At 41.7% G+C, this 24,300-nt stretch overlaps 1 protein-coding gene and 1 non-coding gene across 2 annotated transcripts in view; one reads left to right on the top strand and one right to left on the bottom strand.

The window, feature by feature from the left end:
- The window catches only part of sema4c (sema domain, immunoglobulin domain (Ig), transmembrane domain (TM) and short cytoplasmic domain, (semaphorin) 4C), a 105,220-nt gene that overhangs the window by 28,078 nt on the left and 52,842 nt on the right, over positions 1–24,300 (top strand). Inside the window, exon 2 of the mRNA XM_040049969.1 lies at positions 7,141–7,274. The gene's annotated coding sequence lies outside the window, so the exon portion shown is untranslated. The remainder of the gene's footprint in view (positions 1–7,140; positions 7,275–24,300) is intronic.
- trnai-uau lies at positions 2,389–2,482 on the bottom strand. The gene is made up of 2 exons: positions 2,445–2,482; positions 2,389–2,424 (listed from the first exon to the last, which is right to left on the bottom strand). It is a non-coding gene; the product is annotated as a tRNA-Ile (tRNA).

Below are 24,300 nucleotides of genomic sequence, written 5' to 3'. Positions count from 1 at the left end.
TTAGTTTGTGTGCTTTCTTGCAGTCTTCGTCAGGTCGTCTGTGTTACCTCCCTCCACGTCATGTCATGTCATGTCATGTCATAGTAGTCATAGTCATCTTAGTCATCATAATCATCATAGTTATCATAGTTATCACGGTTGTCATAGCTGATTCATAGTTTTTCGTAGTTCCCACAGTTTTCATAGTTTTTTAATTTTCCCAGTTTAGGTTTTCCAGTTAGCTCTCGCCCCTATCAGCCAGAATAAACGGCTCGCTTTTTGTTTAACCCCAGTTTCATCTCCTTCTGTGTCCACACTTGGTTTCTCCGTTTCACACTCTCGCACAGTCAGCTCCCACTAACCGTGACACATACTGAGTAGTACTAAAATGAAAGTATTAAGGTACTCATGGTACCGTAACTATTCAAAACACCTGACTTGTTACTGTCACTGAGTGACTGCCATGACTTCTTATCATTATATAATGTAGTCGTTTCCAAACCTTCAGAAGACATGTAGGAACAACATTGGACTGATGAAAAGAAGCTTCCACCGTGGTTTTTAGCTGCTAAATGCTCCACGATGTCCCCCCATTAGTTGCTAAGTGTCTAGATACCTGCTGTGCTGAAAGGGCACATTTGGATTTATTAAAGCTCTTTCATTTTTTCCTAAAATCTTACTAATGTATGAATGAATCAAAACAGTGACATTACAGGCTGTCAAACCAAAGCAAATGGCTGATTGATGCTAAAACGTTATAATTCTCTAAAATATGAATTAATGCAGCGTAGCATTTAAGACAAGTTAGGGATATTTTTAAAAAAACGTGACTTTTAAGAGGCAGTATTCAGGAAAGATTGGTCTTGGCATCAAGATAACCTTTTTACTTGCTGTTTTTTCTATTATGGCTCTTTTTTTTAGCATTTCCATTCAGATAGAGCATTTAATGAGATGGAAAAGTTGACTTGCGACTTGACACCCGTAAACTGTGCGCAGTGAGGAAAGAAGAGATCTTGGAGTGGTCCAGGGAAAAGCTGTGCATGGAACGTTGCAAGTTTTATCAGAGGGCGCCTTAGCAGGACGGATTTGTTTGGCTTTACTCCTTAGTGAGACAAATATTGGGATGAATCTCCTCTCTGCTCTGGGCCCTGTTGTGAAAAGGCCAGGGCCCAAGCCAGGGCTTTACCATCACATCCTCCCACTTATGTAAACAGATGTCTCATACACACACACACATGCATGCTCGCACTCAGAAACCTCTCACCCAACACACTCACCCCAGTCATTTTAAAGGGCTTTCCCAGAAATACAGTTATACTAACTCCAGTGAATGAAATCCTTTGCCTAAAAGGATGAGTTCATCCCTTTTATTTGTGTGGGAATACGAAGCGCTGCGTTGTGGAATACATCGACAAATGGGGGCATTTTTCTCTCTCAGTGTGTCTCTTCTTCGGTTTTGCTCGCACACCAGGTGCTGCTCAGTATTTTGTGTCCACTGTGGCTCTTGTGGGTTCTGGCACAGTGAGAATAACAATCACAGCTCCTCGGTTCAAACCGATATCAGTTGCCAAAAGCACCGACGCAGACGCCGCTCTTCACACAGGAAATGAGAGGATGATAGTGGAAGGGTCCCACTTCACTGGAAAAAGAAAATCACAATTACCATCACTTTATCTGTCAACACCAACAAATGTGGGGAGGGGGTGTCACAATGCAGAGACAACAGGAGGTGGAGCCGCTCGTTTGGGCACCGGGCTGATGCGTTCTGGTCGACTGCAGAGCGAAAGCCTTTGATAGCATCTGCGCTGTGGGCTGCAGTTACAAAGTTCAGAGCTGGCAGAGCTTTATTTTTTCTGAAAAGTTAGAGCAGTCATGAAATATAAATAGCAGAAATATGGTTTGGTTTCCACAACAATGGGCACGGTCGTTTTCCATTTCTTATCTCTGAGACTGTAGAGAAATGAGATGCTTTAAATTTCAATTATTGTTGCTTTCTAGTGCTTAGTGATCTGTTGCATGTTTTTAACCGGTATGTGTGGAATGCTGAACGCTTCTCACCCTGCATCCTGAGCTTGATTCTGCCAGAAGTTCCTTCATGTTAAAAGGGAGTTTTTCCTTCCCACTGTCACCACATGCTTGCTCACAGGAGGTCATTTCATTGTTTTCTTGGTCTGTACCTTAAAATATTTGGCACTGTCATTGTCATTTGCAGCTATATAAATGAACTATAATTGAACATGGTAGCCAAATTACCGAAACGGTGTGAAGCAGTGGGCAGCAGTGTGTAGGGACGGTATCTTGCTGAGGGGTACCTCAGGGTAGGTGTTAAGTGGATTCAGACCCCCGACCCTCCGATCATGGGGCCACCATTCTACCTACTGAGCTATCCCTGCCCCTAAAATAAGCCTGTGCTCCAGGTGAGGCTCGAACTCACAACCTCAGCATCTCTCTGCAGGTTACTGTCTTATAAGTACCGCGCGCTGACCAATTGCGCCACTGGAGCTTACATACATAACAACTAATCAGTGCTAAGAGCAGAAATATATTTCAACATCTTGGATATCCGCTGTACCACAAAGCAATTCCCCCAAAAGGCACCAGCAACACAGTCAAATACAGTCAAAAAGTCCAGATCAGTAAGTCAAAGTACAGGAAGTGAGGCCTTGGTAGTCCTATCAGTCAAAGCGACCATGACCCTAATTTTTAAACCTCAGCAAAATCCAAATGGGCGACTTATTATATACTAAAATTACTCACCGAAGAGTTGTTGTGACCATGGAGACAAGGCTTTAAATGTGCCTTTTGTTGCTGTAAAATCGAGCATTTTAATAAGGGAATCTGTGGGGACTGACTCGTTTTCGGCACCAGCCTTAAGTGGAACTGCAGCTCCACATAGGCTTAATTTTTTAGCCCTCCAGGTCGTCGCTTCATTGAGACACTATGATTACCTGGTATTTTGAAAGCATTAGGAATCCATTAAGTATTCGTCTCTGATGACCTTTACCTAAATGTAAGTGGCATCGTGATCCAGCTAAAGGGATTTTTCACACTTTATGAACCCACAAAATGTTTCTAATAATTGCTTATAACCAATCTCTATAGCCATAAGATACATCTTACAAGACTGATATCAATTTCAAAATGCTACATTAGCCACCTATGCAAAGATGCCATTATTACTCTTTAAAGCCACGTGTCTGTTAAACCTTGTAACGGGAATAGTAAGACAGAGCAGACGCAATATTTCACATAAAGGACGAAGCACAGGGAAGATAAATGCAGTGTCTGCTGTATCAGTCATTTCTATGGTACTCTGAATAATCAATGCTTCAGTTGAGTATGGAGGAATGACTCTCACGAGAGATCTCTGTATGAATTGACCGCCGTGTAGTGACGCTGATAATGGCTTCGGCGAATTGCGTCCATCTTTAATTTTAGCTTGTAAATCACAACCCGCAAGTAATGGGCTGCACTTAGAGAGGTCAGAGTTTATGTGTAAATCATTCTGGAGGACAAAGCTTGTGGTGTGAAGCTTTGCAGCTTTTTTTCCCCCGAAGGATATTTCTTTCTGATAGAGGGGGTTGGCAGTAGGCGTTCACAGCTCAGATCTAGCTCTGACCTTGGCCAGATGTCCACCAACACCGATATGTATGTGCGTGCACGCGTTTGTGTGTACGCCCTTCGTCTGCCAGGTTTTCGGAGAATGCTTGCATCTAATAGGGAATGGCAGGCATTTTGTTGGGCTTTATTGCCACATGCCTCTTCCAATCCTGCCACTGATTAGAGCTGCCATTACTGGCACACCAACGTGAACGCGCGCTCTTACAAGGCAGACGTTGGCACACGCTCAAAGCTCTGGCCTTTGCATGTGATTAGCATCCCATTGCGTTGTCTTGTGCGGCGATCAAACGGAGCACGGAGTTGTGCTCTTGTCGAGGCCGATCGGGGGAAGTGACGGGTACGATGTCGCTCCACTTTTATTCAACTCATCAGGGTGCTGCCAGCTTAGACAATGTCAAATTTGCAGCTAAGCAATTAGAGGCCCAGGCTGTCACAATTGAGCCTGATGGGGAAAACTCATTGTGGTGGCATGCAGGCAAACACGTGAACACAGATACAGGTGCTGGCACACACAGACGCGATACATCCACCCACATGCGCACAAGTACATAGTGTATGTATATTTACAATAAGCATGCAGGCGATTAGCTCAGAAAGTGCAGGTGTAAACTGTTAGTCATTGCTGATTCACAAGCAGCTGGCTGGCTTCCACACAGCCACTCACTGTGCTGCCTGTCAAATACACAGGCAGCCAGCGGCTTGAGGTGTGTGTCCATGTGTATGCGTGTGCAGATGTTCTTGAAATCCTGCTATTTAGCCAGACCTCCTCCTCCACTCCTCTTCCTCCTAGTTTTTGGCCTCACGTGTGCATATGTGTGTGTGAGTGTGCTTTAGTTAATGTGTAGATGTTTTTGCACATTTATGTCTGTGTGGACTTGCAGGGATTTGGCTGCTGCTTTCTCCTGGATGAAGCCAGTGGAAAGCTGAGGTCTGGATGACTTACTTATTTAGGAAAAATACACCAGAGATGGACAGCGTGCTGCTGTGCTGTCACATAATCACATGTGCATGGGTTTGAATTCATCCTGCTCTGTAGGTAACAGAGCCAGTGACCTTAGTAGCAATGCTATATTTCATTTTGGAGATTTTTTCTCCCCCCAATAACAGCTAAAGTGATTCTGCTGCTGTTACGGTTTCAACAGATATGCTGTCGGTTCAGTCCCAGGTGGAGGCGCTCACCAGAGGGTTAAATGCTCTACCAGAAGCAGTCGACACACATATACGCACAGAAATGCTCATATGGCGGATTACTCAGTGGCGTGAGGTTTCCGATTAAGTCTAAATTTGCTTTCCAGCACATTCAATCAACCTAACTTGATTTTAAAGGACCTGCCATCAAACAGAGTTTTGGACTTTTACCTAACTTGCCTCTTTACTTCCTTGAAACCATCAGAAGAGTTTCATCCTGTCTTTGGGTGTTCTCCTCCTTTACAAAGTCATGTCAGTAGCAGGTTTCATATCTTCACCGGCCAATAAAAAAACATGAAGGATTCCATTCATCTTTATGGTTTAAGAAGATTCTCCTACTTATTATACGTATAATAATCAACTGGGTAGCTTTAAAAATGTCTTTGAACGAAGATTACAACACGGTTGATTTTTTTGGTCATGAAAGGTTTTAGAGTTCTGCTTTTACATAAGAGAATTCACAGTCTCAAGGTTGTCACAATATTCCCATAAATTTGCCAAAAAGTTTACATTTGAGAAGTTTCTCAAAGATTGACTTTTTCCTTTTTGGGGGAGTTATGCCAAGGTTCTATGCACAGTTTAATTTTTGTATGTGTGTGTGTGTGTGTTTGGTTCAATAAAGTTTGATGAACATCACAACTTTTCCAGTCGATACAGTGGAGCACAGTGTTCATCGAGTGTAGCAGAGTTTTCAGTTTCTAGTTTATTGACAGTAGGGAATGAAGTATGATGGTGTCAGAGGTTTGGGCCTTGGCTTTGTGTGCTCCCTCTTTGTAACACTAGCCGGCCCATACGCTACTGACAGCATCTGCTTGGCCCTTGGCGCCCTCATTGTGATTAGTGAGCCATTGATGTTGACATGAATCTCAGCTTCTGCTCACACACACACACACAAATCCCGGCACGCACTGGCGAAGGCGCTGTAGTCAGTTATGTGATCTGCACTATGAACTATGGGAACCTGTGAATGTGAGCCTCGAGGGATCAGGGGCGTGTGTGTGTGTGTGTGTGTGTGTGTGTGTGTGTGGCTTTATTTTTCATGTCTAAGATCTTGTGATCAAAACCAGAAAAGCCTTGCAGTAAAATTGAGTCAAGCAATTATCTCTGTGCATGGAACTTAGCTCCAAGCCTAATCTTCATACTTACTTCATACTGTTCATATGAAGGAACATTCAGTGGTACAGTGTAAAGCAGACTGCTCAAATTTATTCTGTTTCTTGCAAAGCTCGCTGTCGTGAGCTCACGTCTGGGCTCAGCTTCTGTTAAGTCATTTATTACTCTGTATCTCTTTCAGCATTTTTTATTTGTGTATGTGAAACCTGTAGGTATGTTTGTGATAATGACTGCTTAGCACACCCCAGGTAAAGTTAAATGCTTAGCATTTGCCTCTTTTTGTAGCATATTTGCTTGTTTGGAACATTCATTTGTAAAATCTTTTAATAGAAAACTGCAAGAGACTTTATTTGTTTTGGAAAATTTACCTATTTAGGATGTGGCCAGTGGAGCCCAACCATTTTACCAGTGGACTGATATTATTGGCTCATTTTAGTTACTTGCTGACCTGTCAGTATCATCACTTGTAAGTGCCAAATAATTAAACATTTAAAAAGTACAGAAGAGATCAAAGAAACACCCTTCAACTACGTTGTGAGTTTCAACGTTGCCTAATTTGTCCACCAGGGGGCAGTCGGCAACTTCCCTGGTGGCAACATATGTCACACAACAATGAATAAATAAGTAACTATACACATGTCAGAAAAATCTGTTAGTGTTGTGTATGTCTGAAAGAAAAAGAAATATTGGATATTATATCCTAAGATTGAATATTTTGAATATTAATGTTATCACATTATTGTCACTATCAGTCTTAAAAATCCTATATTTGAAGCCTAAATCTGGTGATTAAAACAAAACCCTTACAGGAAGTTACAGAGTAAGTTACGTTTACGAAGGATAGTGTGTAAAATGTACTACAATTGTCATGCTGGCTCTCTGTTGTGGTTTACTAGCATGTTTCCACTTGTGTTAGCTTGTCTTCAAGAGTAGGTAACTAACTAGGCCTAAACTTCAGTTTCCAAAACCACAAATTTCACACACAAAAACCACCAAGTGGCACATATTTGTTTGATCAGGATTTTCATGTTTCATGTACGTGGATGTGCAGGTAGGAAGTATATTTACAGTTTTGAATGTGTGTGTGTGTGTGTGTGTGGAGACCTCTAATTATGTGCAGTAGCAGGTCTTGTCTGACAGAGACATTAAAATGATTAAAGCTGACCTGTCAGTCTCACATATCCACCCCCAACATCCAGCACTGCCACTCATTACATCTCTCCTCTTCTTCTCCTTTAGCCCAATGTGACCTTCATGTGCGACGTCTGTCTCTAGTCAACATTCACAACGAAGACAAGACAGAGCGAAAAAACATCTGAAGGAGAGATTACGACGAGAGCACACGGACGCGCGAGGGAGGAGAAGAAAAACAAGTAAGAAAGTAAAAACAGAACAAAGGGTGGAGAAGAAAAACACAGTGGCATCTTTTGCTATCTCTCACTGACAGCATGAATCAGAGAATAGAACAGGAGGAGGAATGGGGGGCATGTAAAATGAGCGAGGAATCAAAAGAAATAAGAAAGTGAATATAAGCAGAAAAAGCAAAACCATGCGGGGGGGAGGGTAGCAGTTGTCAAAACAGGACGTGGAAATTACAACCATTTTCAGGAACTCCCAGAAAGAAATTATTCTGCAGCGAGACAAAGAAAATGGAGAAAATGTATGACAGAGGAGAAAAAGAAAGGTGACCAAAAAAGAAAGAAAAAGCTGAATTTAGGCAGGATATTGGATTTCAGATTTCAAAGCATTTTGTTAAGAAAGACACTGAAGGTTACGTCTGTAACAAAGTGTATCTGTGTACGTGTGCGCGTAGCGTTTGCAGCTTGTCCTGACTGTGTATGTGCAAGTGGAAGGAAAGGCGGCCATATTTATCTGAAAGTCGAAAAGTGGAAAACAAAGGGAGAAAAGAAAGAGATGGAGAAAAGAGAAATGGATGATTGAATCTGACAAGCTGTGCACAGATTTTAAAGGTTAGGTTTACTGAAGATAGCTTTTATCGTTATTTCCGTCTTCTGAGGCTGAATGCAACAAAGTACAAGGTTGGAATTTCTGCCTTAGTAATTTTAGTTTGATTTGCTCTGAAATCTGAGTGTTCCAGCATTTTAAAATCAGATGAGAGAAGTTGATGAAACTTCACAGATCTTTGTTGGGTTTCAATTTTTAAAATGTAAAGGTGTTTTAAAGCGCTCACAACAATCGTAGCGGTACAATCGCATACTAATACGATCGCTTCGGTATCACTTCTCAGGCTACAAACGGGCTGCCATGATCATCTGATTAGTGGAAGTTTTGTTGGGGGTGTTAGACGGCATGGGGCAAAAGATTTAGCTGTGTGCTCCACTGGGAACATCTTTAGGGAAAAGTAAGCAAACAATAACGTAAATATACTGGGAACAGGACAATTGAAGTAATTGGACTCAGATGTCTCTCTTCCACAGCATGTCTTTATCCTGTCTTCCTTCTCTCACCCCAACCGGTCGCAGCAGATGGCCCCGCCCCTCCCTGAGCCTGGTTCTGCCGGAGGTTTCTTCCTGTTAAAAGGGAGTTTTTCCTTCCCACTGTCGCCAAAGTGCTTGCTCGTAGGGGGTCATATGATTGTTGGGTTTTTCTCTGTATCTATGAAGCGCCTTGAGGCGACTTTTGTTGTGATTTGGCGCTATATAAATAAAATTGAATTGAATTGAATTGATAGATGACCACAATGAGGCCACTCTTTTGGCTCTTAGTTCAGAATAAAGTGATGGATTAATAAAGAAATATATTAGCTTATCTTAGCATACAAGACAAAAACAGTAGCAGTTGGTAGCCTAGCAAAAATATTTCCTAATTGTAGCTGTAAAGCATGTTAAATAACTAAGCAGTTCTCTTTGGCTCGTTTGCATATTATGGTGCTGCAGTTGAGTATCATCAGTGTAATCAGGGTATGAACATTAGATGGCTGCTCTTCCACTCATAGAACCCAGGGTTATTTCTGTAACCACCTCACTGTGCTCTGTTTACTTCTGAAAGCAAAACCCGTGCCCTTGTCATAGAACACTGGATGTGCGTGTGTTTGTGTTTCAGTGGGTGGCCACCTCTTGTCTGATGTGTGTAAGATGAAGGGCTCTCTCATTTACAATCAGTTGTCAGCTTGATCGAGCGAGTGAGAGGCACAGCAGACTCAAGTAAATTGCCTCCGATAAAAAAAGTAATTTGTATCCCAACTTGCTCTTCCCAGAATTTAGACATGCACTAGCCAAAGAGGGAACTTGTTTAAACATGCACATATGCACTTGTATACCTTGATATCAACCAGATCATGTGTACTCATAAACACAGAGCTGTGAGTAATCAGCCCAGGGCAACGTTCCTCTTTTCTTCTTTTTTTGTCTTCTGCAGGTTTCTTTCCTGCACTGTCGCGTCTCGCTTATCCCTTGTTCTCTCTAATAATTCTGGTGCTCCCTCTCTTTCTACCTATCACTCTCACAGTGTGTGTTTATCTCTGTGAGGATATTGGTTGCCGATCATAAATAGCTTTTTCTCTGACAGCGTGCCATCACAGGCCGAGTGAGCTGGGGGGAGTAGGGGGGGTAGCAGAGGAGGGGAGAAGAGAGATTGAAAGAGCGATAGAAGGAGGAAGAGGAGAAAAATGCATGCAACGTGCAGGCAGAGGTTATGCACATCATGCCAGCCTGACAGGTGTCGGGTATGCACAGATAAATGTGTTGTGCTTAAATGCAAACACCCACAACACAAACCTGCTCCCTGAGCCACGTGTAGGACACCACAATAAATTCAATGAACACTGAACTGATTTTTTTTTAATACAACAAAGCCGGCCTTTACCGAAAAACAGGCCTACATTCGGCTACCTCCTCTTTAATTTGCTGCTCATGCTATTTGCAATTAACGCAGACTCAGCACTTTTCTGTGTTAAACTGTTACACCGATAAATTCGCTGTAATGACATTTCCTCCCTACGAATTCCATCAGTACGGCAAGAGTCATGTCGTACTCATTTCTCTTTGCTTACAGAAATCCCCTTTTGATTCGCTTGTTTTGTCCAATCCTTTCCAATTTCCAACTCAACACTTCCTGCAGAAATGTTTCACGTTGATAGCCCTCCAGCATTTACTGTAAAGACGTGTAATCCTTTCTTGGTATGCTTTTAATGAGAAGGATCTGCAGGAAATCTTAGGTCCTTAATGGGACTAAAGAAAACAAAATAGAAAGCATTGGAATTCATTAGTGGATAGTTAAAGGAATAGCTTGACATTTTGAGCAATAAGCTAAATAAAGCCACTGTCCAATTAACTTAGCACAGGAGAAATACATAGAAATGGGGAAAGGGTTATTCTGGCTTTGTCCACTGTTAATAAAAATCACATACTCATGCTTAGCATGACTTAGAATGGCGCCCGTCAGCTGCAAAGCGATGCATCATATTATACAATACACTTTATATAATGAGGAGGTTCGGCCTCATTATATAAAGGCGAATGTGTCTTTTTTCACACACAGCTTAAAGTAAAACGCTAACTACTAATTAATTCCAACTGCTTCTGCTTTTATGTTACTTTCTTTTTTATCTCGACACTTTTCACAACAAAGCTTCACGTTAAAAGCTTTTGCACTAGCCTAAAGAGTGTTGGCTTTTGAACGGCTCTGTTGGTTTTTAATATGAGAACAGTCTTTGAAGTGGACCCGTTTTGCTTTGTCTCATTTTCTGTCATATGCGTCCTGTTACACTGGCAGATGCTCATGTGGACAAAATTTTAAACAGTGAGGTAAGTTCAGACTGCTCTAAACATTCGATTTCCGACTGTTTTTTTCTGTTTTTGGCTCTGTTTTATGTCAGAGAGAGAGGATAGCCTAGATGTGCTATTCAAACCTTCTGTTTGCAAGGGACAGCCAGTCAGAGGGGTGCAGGATGTAGGATAACTGAGGGTCTAAAGCAAACACAAATTTGCAAATGTACAAGAATAAAAATACAGAGCCTCTTTAAGAAGTGTTGAGTTTAACTGCAGTGTATATGCAACTGCATTTTTACTGCAACTGCAGAATTTAGTAGGAAATTTCTCATTATTTATCCAAACTTTACTCTTGTCCTTCATTTATGCCAGCCACAACTATGATCTACCCATCTATTTTCGTAACTGCTTGTCCAACCTTTCAAACGCACATCTACACCTGCAGCGATTTTGGAATCAATTAACGGACGCAGGAAGGACATGCAAATGCAGACAGCCGCAGCTGATAAGCAGGATTAAAATTCAAACCTTCTTTCTGTGAGGCCATGCTGGTAGCCTCCGCACAATCACGCCGACCCCGCCGTGCTTGTTATTTGGACGTTTATATGACGCGGTCATTGGTTATATTCAGACAGGCGAGAGATGAATCTTGCCCAAATGCCCTGTCACACACACTTTTACACACACTCGCACGCAGGTTCCCCTCCATCAAGTTTGATGAGGTGAACGAGTGTGAACCCGCTGCATCTGGCATTCCTCTGTCCTCTCTCTCCACGCCGCAGCAGTCCGTGTCTCTCTATTGATCCCAGCTTATCTTCCCGTAAACCTGGACCTCGTTTCTCCCCTCCTCCCCATCTCCTCGCTTCACCACCTCCTACCCCTCCTTCCTCCTCATTGCTATCGATCAGCCCGTGTGTTCAACAAAGTAGAGAGCAGGCTGTGGTTAATGCAGTGCTGGGCCGGAGGGGCCCTGCACGAGACTCGTGTATCGCCTTTCTCTCCTAATGGTTCCAATCAGGCTCTAATAGACCCTGGGTTAGCCCATCAAGGCCCACTACTCTCTTCTCACTCTTCTCACCTTTCACTCATCCTTCCTTCTCATAAATAAATCTCTGTCTACGCTACATGTCTGCCAGGTGCATTTTTAGCTGATGACTGTTGATTTCGCTAACCGATCCGATAGCTTTTGCTTCTGCTGAGTGTGCACACGCTTCTTCCAAAATGTCCTGCTTTGCATTTTTTACAGTAATGCTCATTCATTCCTGGGAGCTGCCCGGTAGAACCACAGTTTGCTAAGTTTAGCCATTGGGAACTGCCCAGTACCAAAAGCTGCCTTTCATTATCCCTTCTTTCAGTCGCTGAACATACTGTGTCTCTAGCTGGGTTAAGTGCATTTCTCAAGGGTAACTTCATTGTTGTGGATTCAGGGAAAAGAGTCTCTTAACATTTGTTGTTTTTCAGTCAGCAATTTAAATGGAATGACAAGTAGAACTAAAGTATGACACACTACATGCTAGCATTACCTTTAACTAGCAGAGAGTTTGATAGCTTTTGACATTTGTTGTGGCAGGTATGTAACAAAAACAAAGACTTCTAGGAACAGCTTTAAGCTCCTGTTAATTTTGTTTTGTAAAAACTTGGATTATGTCATTAAATTGTCATTTAAATCAGTCCTGACAGTCAGTCAGACCATATATTGGCTGATATTAGCTATTTACTGATATATCAGAATTAGCATTTATAAAAACCAAGTACAATATAGAAAAGATGGGAGATACACCCTTCAACCAGTGTTAATGTTACACAGTTTTTACAACATTTGGAGCTGGCTGTGACAGATGACTGCCCCTCCCTGAGCCTGGTTCTGCTGGAGGTTTCTTCCTGTTCAAAGGGAGTTCTTCCTTCCAACTGTCACCAAGTGCTTGCTCATAGGGGGTCATATGATTGTTGGGGTTTTTTCTCTATTATTATAGGGTCTTTACCATATAATATAAAGCCCCTTGACTCAACTGTTCGTTGTAATTTGGCCCTAAAAATACAATTGAATTGAATTGATTTGAATTGATTTGAATTGATTTGAATTGAATTGAACTCGACAAAGGTCATGTGTTTTCATGCCTCCATCAACTAAAAGGAATGTAAACTGTGTATTTTCCTCTCTCTGTGATGTTTATGGACCAGTTTTGGTGCTGAAATCTGTAAAAGGTCTGATGTTTGTCCTGTGTGCTATAAAAAGCCTGTTTGACATTTATAACCATTTTTCTAGAGAAGCAGCTTTGTGGCTTTGGTGAGAAAGAGGCTAGACATCTCATGACAAATGTTTTTTTTCCCCCTCTCTCTGCTGTTTAGGACATTCTCCAATCATGTATTTGTTTATTAGGGCAACTCAATAAAGAGTAGACATGCACCCAGTTGTGGTCTTGTGTATGCCTATCTATGCCATGCATTCAGACTTGTGACGTAAATTCTAGAAAAAGTAACTATACAGAAAAATGACCACAGTTAGCGTTTGACATGCAGCTGGCAATTTTAGATGTCAACAACAAAAAAAGAAAAACAAATTTAAATCCCAGAGAAGAGAACTTATCATAAACCTAAACGTTTACACAACAGTCGTGTCTCACCCGTTCAGTCCTAGACAAATATCGCCTGTCATTCCACTTATCTCTCCGTCAGTGTCCACCCTCCCCACCTTCCCACCACCGCAGAGATGTGTGGGCCGCTCGTATAGGAGTCCAGCTAGGTGGAACCTTTATGCCCTATGGCACCTCACTGGGATCCAGGGCTCTGGGCTCAGCATGAACTGCTGAACTCTTCCTGAAAGTACAGACCTGAGGGGAAGGGAGAGGACAGAGAGAGTGGGAGGGAAAGCAAAGGAGTGCTACTGGACAATTAGCCCCCCTAGGAGCATAGTAGGTGGTTCCCCCAAGCTAGAATACACTGAGAGTATTTCAGCAAGTGGCAGCCAGAGAGAAGGGGAGACATGTGTGTGCGTTTCTGTGTGTGTGTGTGTCGTGCACGTAGTGTAGTTTGCATTCATATGCCCCGCAGTTGTTGTTCTGAAATGAGACAGAACATCGGGTGCCCACAGGCGTCAATACGACCATTTCTATTATTCAGAGCTGATTACAGCGCGGAATCATACAGCGGTGAATACTTTTTAATGAGCTCTGAAATACAACAGAGAAAGTTTATCAGATTTTTTGTTTGTCTGAATCTGGCTGGCAGGGAACAACGAGCCTATTTGCCTGAGTGATTTGATTAGTGCGCTGGTGTGTGAGGAGCAGGTTGCAACATATGTGAGTGGTAACTCTGAAATAAATGAATGTGCGCAACTGCGGGAGTACTTAACGACACGTGATAAATCATCCCTGTTATTGTTTTGTATGTGCGTACAGCACCTGTGTTTATTGGGCACATGAATTCATGCGTTGGAATACACGTGTGCTTTCCATTTCAAGAAGTACGTAGATATATACAAAAAAACAAACGAGCCCAAAATTGTTTCTTTGTGTCCACGTTTGTTTCAGCCTTCCATTCACAAACCAGTCCACCGCCTTGAGCAAGGCGGATTGACCTGTGACCAAACAGTAATCGTGGACGAGTGTGCTCACACTTTTGTATGACAGGTCAGACTGCACTATCCCAGCATCCCCTGGGCCTGCACACAGGGCAGGCGGGTCACGGCAGGGCAGAGTGCACGTGGATTTTACCGTTTCCTCGCTGCAGTCATGTGTGCTTGTCAGAAACAACACAGCCGGGCTGTCAGCACAAGGTCATCCAGAGAAAAAAAGGAGAGAGAGAGAGTTAGATGGAGAGGCTGGGAGAGAGAAAAACAGACAGTGTGTCTGCCCATGCATAAATAACCTGGTTATTGTTGACTTGCTGCGGTAATCACATTTCTTAAATGTCATGTAAATTAAAAACCTAGTTTCAGGTTAAAGGATTACAATAAATCTCTTACCGACCTAGATGCACACTGAAAATAGCTAGAGCACGCAGTGCTACTTAAACAGACAGCCAACAGATCAATACACCCACAACCGAGGCAAACGGTAGATAAACTTTAAACTGTCGTTTTAGATTTCAAGTTCATGTTTAGTTGACCATTTTTGATATAATTTTCTTAATCGATGGGTTGACCAGAAAGCTGGAGGAGCAAAGAGCCTTCAGCTTAACAATAGACTATATAAATGTGCTAATATATTCAATTGAATTCAGTTTTATTTATATAGTGCCAAATCAGAACAACAATCACTTCAATGTCCTAAAGACCCTACAATCGAGAGAGAAAACCTCAACAGTCATATGACTCCCTTATGAGACAACACTTAGCGACAGCGGGAAGGAAAAACTCCCTTTTAACAGGAAGAAACCTCTGGTAGAACAAGACTCAGTGAGGGGCAGCTAGGTGTTCTGTAAATGGAATAGGTGTTGTCAGTCTTATTTATGCCTGGCATGAGCATTTTGGTGGACCAGCAGATTTAGCTTCATTTAGCCAGCAGGGCCCGCCTCCTCTAGTCCTTGAATAAGTCAGGTGACAATGGAGCTGGATGGGAAAAGGTCCCATTTGCCACACTCTATGACCTCAATAAACACTTAGTGGTTTATTGAATAGAACATGATGTTCGTTTGGTAAATAATGGCCCAGGTGGGAGTCGAGAAAAAGAAGAAAAAACAGTATACGCTTTGTGACACGCCCGGATGGCTACAGCAAAACTGATCTAACCAGGTTTCACACCAGGGCTTCTTCCATTAGTGTAACATTCAACACGTCTTTTATGTACAGTCTATGTGAGGGGTAGGCAACTCCAGGCATCGAGTGGCGGTGTCCAGCAGGTTTCAGATGTGTCCTTGATTCAACACAGCTGATTCAAATGGCTAAATGACCTCCTCAACATGTCTTGTAGTTCTCCAGAGGCCTGGTAATGAACTAATCATTTGATTCAGGTGTGTTGACCCAGGGTGATATATAAAACCTGCAGGACACCGGCACCTGAGGCCTGGAGTTGCCCATCCCTGTTCTATGCCATCAGTTTTCCTGTAGCACATCTTTGTCAACCCCAGCTGGATTGTTTTTCCTTATCTTTGCATTCACCCGGATTAATATATCACTTTTAAAGTGTAGTCCAGCTGTGCTATACAAGTACATACATTTTTTTTCTTGAATTTTATGATCTTGACAAGGTTTGCTCATTTTATGGATTTTACCACAGAAGCTGACGCAGTGATGCAATTAACTGTTTTAGTGATTGGTCGGGATTAAACTCTGGACCTCAAGGGCACAGGGTGGAGTACCGGTGATTAAAGCCATTTATATGCAGTGAAAACTCCTCACTATAATTTAAACTTGAGATGTTGTCTTAGGTTGGTTGCCATCTCCTTGAGGGAGATAATGATTGCTGCAAAGGGATTTCATAGATTCAGTCAGATACCCCTCAAAATATATTTGATACAGCTACTGTGTTAGCATACAATTGCCTATTTAAACATCCTGCAGACACGGAGGAGCATTAGCATTCATTTGAAGTTGTAGCTGTCACTTCATGAATATCCAATATTCACTTTCCTTCTAGCTGTTGTTTATTTTCTATCTTCTTCAGTGAAATATCTGAAGCCGTAGCTGCTAAATCATTCACTGCTACCTGCTGTGGATGGCAACAAAGCTGATAAGACGGGTGAGCCTCAATTAAAACATTAAAGCTGCAAGCCCTGAAAGCAAAACAATTAGCTAAAAGATGCTAAAATGCCTCCAAAGCTGAGGGGGGAACTCCAGCTCCTGTGACAGGTCTCCATGAGTTCATTAGGATGGTAATCCCTTCCAAATGCATGTATCTGTTTGATCCATTGTTGATCTAAAATATTTAGTCTTGCAGCTTTAATTTGTGATCGGGAGCTTTTCCAGCATGTTAAAATGATTGAGCTCAATTTACCTTTGATTTTTTTTTTTTTATATTTGCAACCGTTACATCACATGACCGACTCGAATCAGGGTTCAGGTGTTGTCACGGCTTGCACTGAGAGATCTGTAGGTGTTAAATGGCCAAGCTCAATCCCCAAGTCTTTCGTCCACAGTCTGCTTCCATCAACCGTGTATACGCTGTCGCAGACCAAAGGCACAGATGGTCCTGCTGTCGTCAGCGTCTGCACGTCAGCGCATCTGGTTTCATCTCGCCTTGACCTCCTCTTCTATCAGTTCCTCGGGTCTGAGCAGGTGTTTGGCCCGCAGTCAGAGTCCAAATCAGATCCATTTCATCTGTAATCAGCTGGAGCCCCTGGCACTGATGGAAGAGATCAGAGGGGCGATTAAAGAATTATAAGCCGACCACGCCTGACCAGCCGACCATGACACGGACAAGGCGGCAAAACAGAACGGGGGGGGGGGGGGACAAGTTTGTGCCAATGAGGGGGAGCTACAGTAGGGATGAAAGGAAAGATAGAGTTTTGAAGGCTGGCAAAATCTCCCAGGGGAGGGACATGAAAGAGCAGGGCTCTGGGGGAAGTGAGCAGTGATGGAGGCTAAGATGTTACTCTGTGATCTCACAGGATTCGTGTGTGTTTGTGTGTTTTTTTTATTCCATCAAGTGGAAAGAGGTCATTTAAAGTCAAATGCGTTGCTCAGTTCTGCTTCAAATTGGGGTAATTACAATGGGAAGTAAATTCCAATCACCATGTGAAAAGAAAGTTAATGACATTAACTTGATGTTTTTGAACTGCTTGATGCCCCAACGCTGTTTAGCAAATCATTAATTGTGAGAAAATTGTGGCAAATCATGTTCTCAGGTGCATGAAAACTGATGGGTGGCTCACATACTGATGACAGCTGCTTTAAAGGAGCTCAAATAGCGTTTAGGAGCCGTTCACAAGGTATTGGTTGTATCAGAAAGACCATCACCATTCAGATACACACACACACACATTAAGTCACTATGTGGAGCTGATCAAATCCCCATTTGATTATCTTTCATCTGTGCCAGCTCGAAAACAGCAGTCTGCCTAGGCTGTCAGCACACACACACACACACACACACAACTGAAAACACACAGCTGTTTATTGTGCGCTGGTCAGCATAAAGAGACTCAGCACACTTATTTGTTTACACCTATTCACTGATATGCTAGTTATTCTGTCACTTAAATGAAGGCTTGCTCATGCTTGATATTGCTTTAAAGCGTATATGCAAACCAGAAGGGCTCTCATACACACATACGCACGCACACACACTCTACCTGCTTTAAGTGACCACCTGCGTCTGTGTACTCTCAGATGGAGAGTGCACATGGAGTGGGAATGTGTGTGTGTGTGTTTTACTGTCAGTGTCTACTCCATTAGTGCCACACTCTGAGTGAAATCACTGCATCAGATGTGTTAGGTCCAGCTCTCTGGACTGGATCTAGCTTCTCACCGTACTTCCATAGAGCAGTGGGGTCTTCCACCCCCTTCCTCCGAAGTCCGGTTGCACACATGGCTCTAGAGGACTGAGATAAAATAGCAAACAAGTCCATGACTTCCTTCCCCACAAGTCATCAATTTTGCAGGTTCACTGAAACATGATATATTTATTTTTTGCTTTGTTTTTATAACCGTTTTGCTCAGGACTTAAGCTCCGTACTTTAAAATCTTTCCTTTGATGTATCACCACAACATTTAAACTCCAGGCATTTAACTAAAGCTTTACTTTAAGAAATGAATTTAGACCATTAAAAAACTGTTTTTAATCGACCTGTGTTTTTAAAGGCTGGTGTTTAATCAAAAGGTTTTAGCAGAAAAAAAATAATTTATGACACAGCTTCCTCTAAGGCTCCCTGTTGTATTCACAGAGTTTAAAACACCATTATGAACCCTTTAGAATGCTTTTTAATCATAAAAATGAAATAAGGTGATCTCATGTAAAAAACTAAATCATGTCCAAAAAAAAAAAAGTTATTTTGGGGGGAAAAAAAGATTTTAATTTGATGTCTTTGGGAGCTCGATCTGAACATAGCTGAAGCTAAACTGACCCATAAATGAAATTATTCCTCTTTTAGGAAACATCTGCCAGCTGTTAGAAATAGAAATTCCTTCTTTGAATAGTCCGAGCCACAACATCAATGAACGTTTAAAGTCTATTACTTGAATCTGTTTGCCATAAAATAATTTTATTGCCAAGCATTTTCTCACATTCAGCTAAATCATATAGCACCAGTTCAAAGTGGCCCTAAAATGTTAAGAGAGCTCTCCAATGATTGGCTGTTTCCCAGTCAGAAAACGCAGTGACCAGGAAGAACTCTCTTTTAACCTCCAGCAGAACCAGGTAGGCGTAGCCATCAGATCAGTTGGGGCTTTGAAGGGAAAGAGAAGAGAGAGATAGCGAACAACACACAGGACGAACAGAGTCTATAAGAGAATAAAGAAGGGAGTGCAGGAAATGTGCAAAGTGCATCAATAAATTGTGTTTTTCTATATTCAGGTGTGGTGCACTGCCTGATGCTCTCCTGTTTAAAGCCACTGGCAGTCTATGTTATGTTCCATAATGACTGGAAGTGATAATTCCCAGTCATTATGCAACATAACATAGATGCCATTTTCAATAAAATTGTGTTTATGCAAGTAGCACTTAATGTCATTGTCAGCTTGCTATCACGTCAACAGCGGCACTACAAACATGTGGAGCTCTGAAGGTGTTTATTTTGTGTTTGCTGGTTAGCTCTAATCACAAGCAATAGCTGAGACTTATAGAAATGTAATTGTTTTTGCTGGTATTCATTCATACAAGCTGCACATCAAGGAAGCACTTCCTCCCTACTGTGACAGAGCACTTCCTCACAGGGGATCATCTGATCTGTCCCTTATGTTGTAGGTCCTTTACTATGAAGTATCTTGAGATGACTGTTTGTGTGACCTGGCGCTACGTAAAAAAACTGAAATAACACTGTAATAAAAAAATCTTAAAACCTGATATAAAGCAAATTATTTGTTTGCAGAATAATTTCAGGTATTATTTTGTTATTTCTAGTAATCATCGCTATAGCCAAATTAACTCTAAGGTATTGTTTTTTGTTGGTTTCGTTACTGGATTTCATTGTTTCAGTGTTCTCGTGCTCTTGATGTTTTAAAGACCAACCTACTAAGACTGTTTTGGTACCAGGAAACATCCTTTTTGAATGTTGATAAGCCTTTGCAGGCACAAAAAAACGAAAAAGAAGCCCACACATCTGACCATTAATGCATCAGCACTGCTCCGGCTTCCTGCTATGATGATTTCAAAGTGAAGAGAACGCAGCATAAAAGTCCTTGAGTCGGTCTTAACTCCCTTCGTCCATGAGGTGTGAAATCGTTTGATCCAGCTTGTTTCCATTTTGGTGAAAAAGCCTTTATGTAGCTGTGAGAATTTTCATTTGTGTGTGTGTTTTTAAATGCTGTTGGAGCAATAAAAAGTGCAGACAAAGGGGAGGGTACAGGGTTGGAGTTGAGAAGCAGGAAGGAAGGAAGGAAGGAAGGGAGCTGACGGTAGCTTCTGTGATAGTTTTGAATGAAGGCAGAATGAAGGATGGGGGCTGTCCTATAGTATATCCTGTCTGTGTGAGTCTGTGTGTACTTGTCTGTGTTTGTGCATGGGTGGGGTAGTGGGGGTTAAATAACATTAAGTGTGTGCTTGTGTCTGGGTGGAGGGCGGTGGGCGATGTTGGCTTTAAGTAGCGTGCAAAAAGGTCAGAGGTTGGGGTTAAAAGTCAAACAATGCCTGGAAAGACTAGCAATCAGTTGGGGCAGGAAAAAGCTGCCAGGAAAGGGTAGGTGGGTAAAATGAAGGGCAGGAAGAGGAAAATGGGAAAAAGAGATAAAGCGGTCTAAGAGGACGGAGGAGGGCTGACGTTCACACACCTCGAAGTATCAGAGCTATGTAGCTTCTCCCTACAGGGGCTCATCTTACCTCTAAGCACACTCGAAAAACACACAGAAACAAAAATACAGACACGAAGATAAAACAGACCCATGCAGGAGCTCTGTAACCTAATCAGAACATGTGGCCTATTTCTCTGTATGTTTTAATGAGCCCTCCATTGTGGAGCGCTGACTGATATTATTAAGCTGCCGTGTCTCAGCTCATTAGCTAAACCAGGCTCAACAACAACACCAGCAGCTAAAAGATGATTTGATACCGCCTGCAGAGTTATGCGACACCACAGGACCTTAAAGAGGTCGTGGGGAGAGGCAGAGCAAGTGAGTTAATTCGGTCATTGGGAATGAGTCGGACTAAATCTTGCTTCCTATGACACAAAAAATAAGAACAGCGCAGAACAGGCAGAGTTCAACCACCCCTTTTGTAAAGCTTCCCACAAATTAGCCTGGAATATTCAGTGTTTCTTCAGTCGTCATCAATACTGTATAGACAACACTGCTGCAGGTGCATATTTCACCATTTGTTCTCACTTATGAGAATGCTTTGGTTTTCTTTGTCAGCATTGTATGGTTTTTATTAGAGCACTTAAATCATTCAAACACATTGATGTGTGGGATAGATTAGTATGACTTGATGATATCTCACTTAACTAAGTAAACTGGAAGAAAAGACCAAGGTGTCTATTCATTACATAAAACCTGTTACATCCAATGAAACGTCCCAGATATCTTGTTTGATAAGGCGTCTCTAAAGCTTCCCACAGCCTCGAGCAAACACGCACGAAACCCCAAACTAAACATAATGCTAAGCTTTGCCATAGAACCAAGTCCCCACAATCAAACAAGTCCCCGTGTGTTGGTGTACATTGAGGTTAAAGCACCCATCTAGCACAATAAACATGACCACACACACAGAGACACACTTCTCAAAAGCATGTCTGACCTTTTGCGAGCAATTTTTAGAGATGTATTATGGGTATTGTAGTATCAGTTAATGCTATATTGTACATTCCACTTTAAAGATATTTGCACTTGACTGCTCTTGAAACTTGTTCTTCAAAGTGACTGTTATAAGTTCACACAAAGGGTGATATAAATATATTATATTTTATTTTTTTATATTATTATATGATATATATATATATATATATATATATATATATATATATATATATATATATACTTTTACAAGTCAATAATGACAAAGTCTGTGTGATGCCGTTTTAAAATTTGAATAAAAATATTAGAATGGATGGTATGTATTTATTAAGTTGATAATGATTATTTTTCACTATAATATAATATAATAACAACAAATTTGGACAAAAAAATTCTCCAGGAAGATGTTTTGACCATGAGAATTTGAGAAAATTAATCTGTGATAGTATAAATGCAAAAATTAGGCATTACCATTAAAAAAATTATTGGTAAATTTATGCTCAAATTTTTGTAACTGTACAGGCACTCTGCATGTCTGCACTCACCGAAGCCGAGCTGCTTACCCGACACAGGGGCCGGGAGAGTGCAAACACTGCTGGGATACAGTTCAGAGATTCTTTGCTGGGCCAGCTTTGAAAAACAACAATACAAGATGAGAATTGAAATCTCTTTACTTCTCTGGTGTTGACTTGACTTAATGCTGTCACGTGTTCCAAAACTAGAAAAGAACACATGTGACGTAAATAATTAGTTACATTTGACCTATTTAGCTTTATTTGATAGACTTAGTGAAGAATAGACAGGAAATCGAGGGCAGACATGCGCAAAGGGCTGTGGCTCGAGTTCAAACCCGGGCCGGCCGCTCTTGGTCATAGGCCACGTGGTCGCCCGCTCAACTCACTGAGCTAAACCAGCATCCTGTTAGATTTTCTTTTTGAAGATTCCAAAATATTGAGTTGTTTTTTGTTCGTCTGTTTTAGGGACACTGAACTGTTACGACTCCATGTTGTTAGTTTGTCAGACAATCATGTGATCATATTTGCACTGATTGCCTTGGAAGCTTAACCATGTGACAAGTTCTTCCTTCGAGGATGAATTGCAGTGTGCACTTCTGCTTTCTACTGCAAACACTACACAAGCTAAAAGACGGTTTTACCTTACTGGCAATATTTTCTATGCTAAACAGTTCCGTTGTTGAAATAGCAGAGAAGATTAAAGAGGAGATGATCAAAAAAAGACGTGACAGACAAAGGGGGAGGGAAAAGAGAGTAAGGTATACAGAAATTTTAAGCTTTTCTGCAGACAGACAAGACAGCTTTGAATCCCTCTTCATCATCTCGCTCTGTTCCTCCTCGTCCCCCCTCTGTAGTATTTACATGCTGCTTCTTCACTTAATCCAGCCTTCGGGATGCCTACTTCACTTCGTTACCTCTCAGCCTGGAGATGGAACCCTTGGATGATGAGGGAGATTTTTTTTTTTCTTCTTTCTCCATTTCTCTACCGCCATCTCAATCTCTTCTCTGCTCACTCAAGCATTGGCTACACCAAAGCCTCCAGCATCGATCCAATAAAGCTGGTAGCCCCGCCATGGCAAAGCTCGGAGAGCCCGCACCCCAACCTAGCATTTGAGCACGCTCAATTAAAGGCATTGTTAATTGAGAAGGCTGGTGTGGGGGTATCTCTTTTTTATACTTTTAAAAAGTGTAATCAATAACTGTCACACTGGGCAGACGTGAGCTTACACACTCAAACCGCACACACACATACAAACACACACACACACAGATCTCTAAATCTCAATTACCTCCCCTGCCAATCCCCTAAATAGACCAAATATTTGTTTGCCAGCACTGGAATGTATTATTCACACGTGGGAATAGATGTGGGCAAAGGAGTAAAACTGCGTGCTAAGCACACTAAGGTGGTTTCTGCCTTTGTGCTGGGTTAAAGTTTGACATTTTGCACCTGTTTAAAAGTCAATTGGATCCCTTCTCCAATAAGCACGCATCATCAAAAGCACCATTTCGCTCGCTGATGCACAGCAGCAGCAGGTGCAGAGGGGGAAGCTTACAGATGGTTTGCACGCATTTGTCTGTGTGTGGAAGTACTGTATATTTCAGCTGCTGTCCAGCACATAAAAATGACATTTAGAGTTGTTCCCAAGAGTCTCCCAAATAATCACAAACAGGTAAAGAAATAGTAAACAAGAGAAAAAAATGTTCACGAATACTGTGAAGAGAGTATTTTGTACGCTTTTCTTGAGACCTTTGTGTGTTTCAAAGAGGTTGTGCAACCCAGTTTCCAGCTTCATAATTGGTATCTGATGCTTTAGAAAATTTTGTAACCTTTTAAAACACGTTCCCCTTTTGTCAGTTTTCTTTTTCCTGCCAGCTTCTTCTGCTGCTTATTGTGTGTACAACCTTATGAACAAAATCAATGTACTAGTTTTCAACCTCAGCAGAGCCACAGAGATCAGGGTGCAGCCAACCTGAAGCTATTGCAGGTTTTGGCCTAAGACGTGGCAGGAAGACACAATGTGCAGCCTTTTCTGAGAAGAAATGTTTCTATTTCTTATATATACATGCTTTTTTCTTTTCTTAATAATTTCCATCCACTCTGCTTTATTCTGCAAAATACCCACACAAAGATCACACAACTTTAATAAAGTATAAGTGTGACCAGATTGAGTAGTGAGATTTTCTTTCTTCCAAAAGTTGATTAATTGTTTGACCTCTAAGCCAACAAATCAGTCAAAAAGAGCTTGTCTCTTAATCTTTAGCTTCCTGAGTTTGTGTATTATCTAATAATTTGGTGCTAGACCGATTTACGCATTCATTTGGTATTACCGTG

The sequence above is a fragment of the Simochromis diagramma genome, unplaced genomic scaffold, assembly GCF_900408965.1.
Source record: "Simochromis diagramma unplaced genomic scaffold, fSimDia1.1 OVJJ01000159.1, whole genome shotgun sequence".
Lineage (NCBI taxonomy): Eukaryota > Metazoa > Chordata > Actinopteri > Cichliformes > Cichlidae > Simochromis > Simochromis diagramma.
The sequence above is the reverse complement of the archived record's forward strand: the minus strand, read 5'-3'. Positions and strand labels throughout refer to the sequence as shown.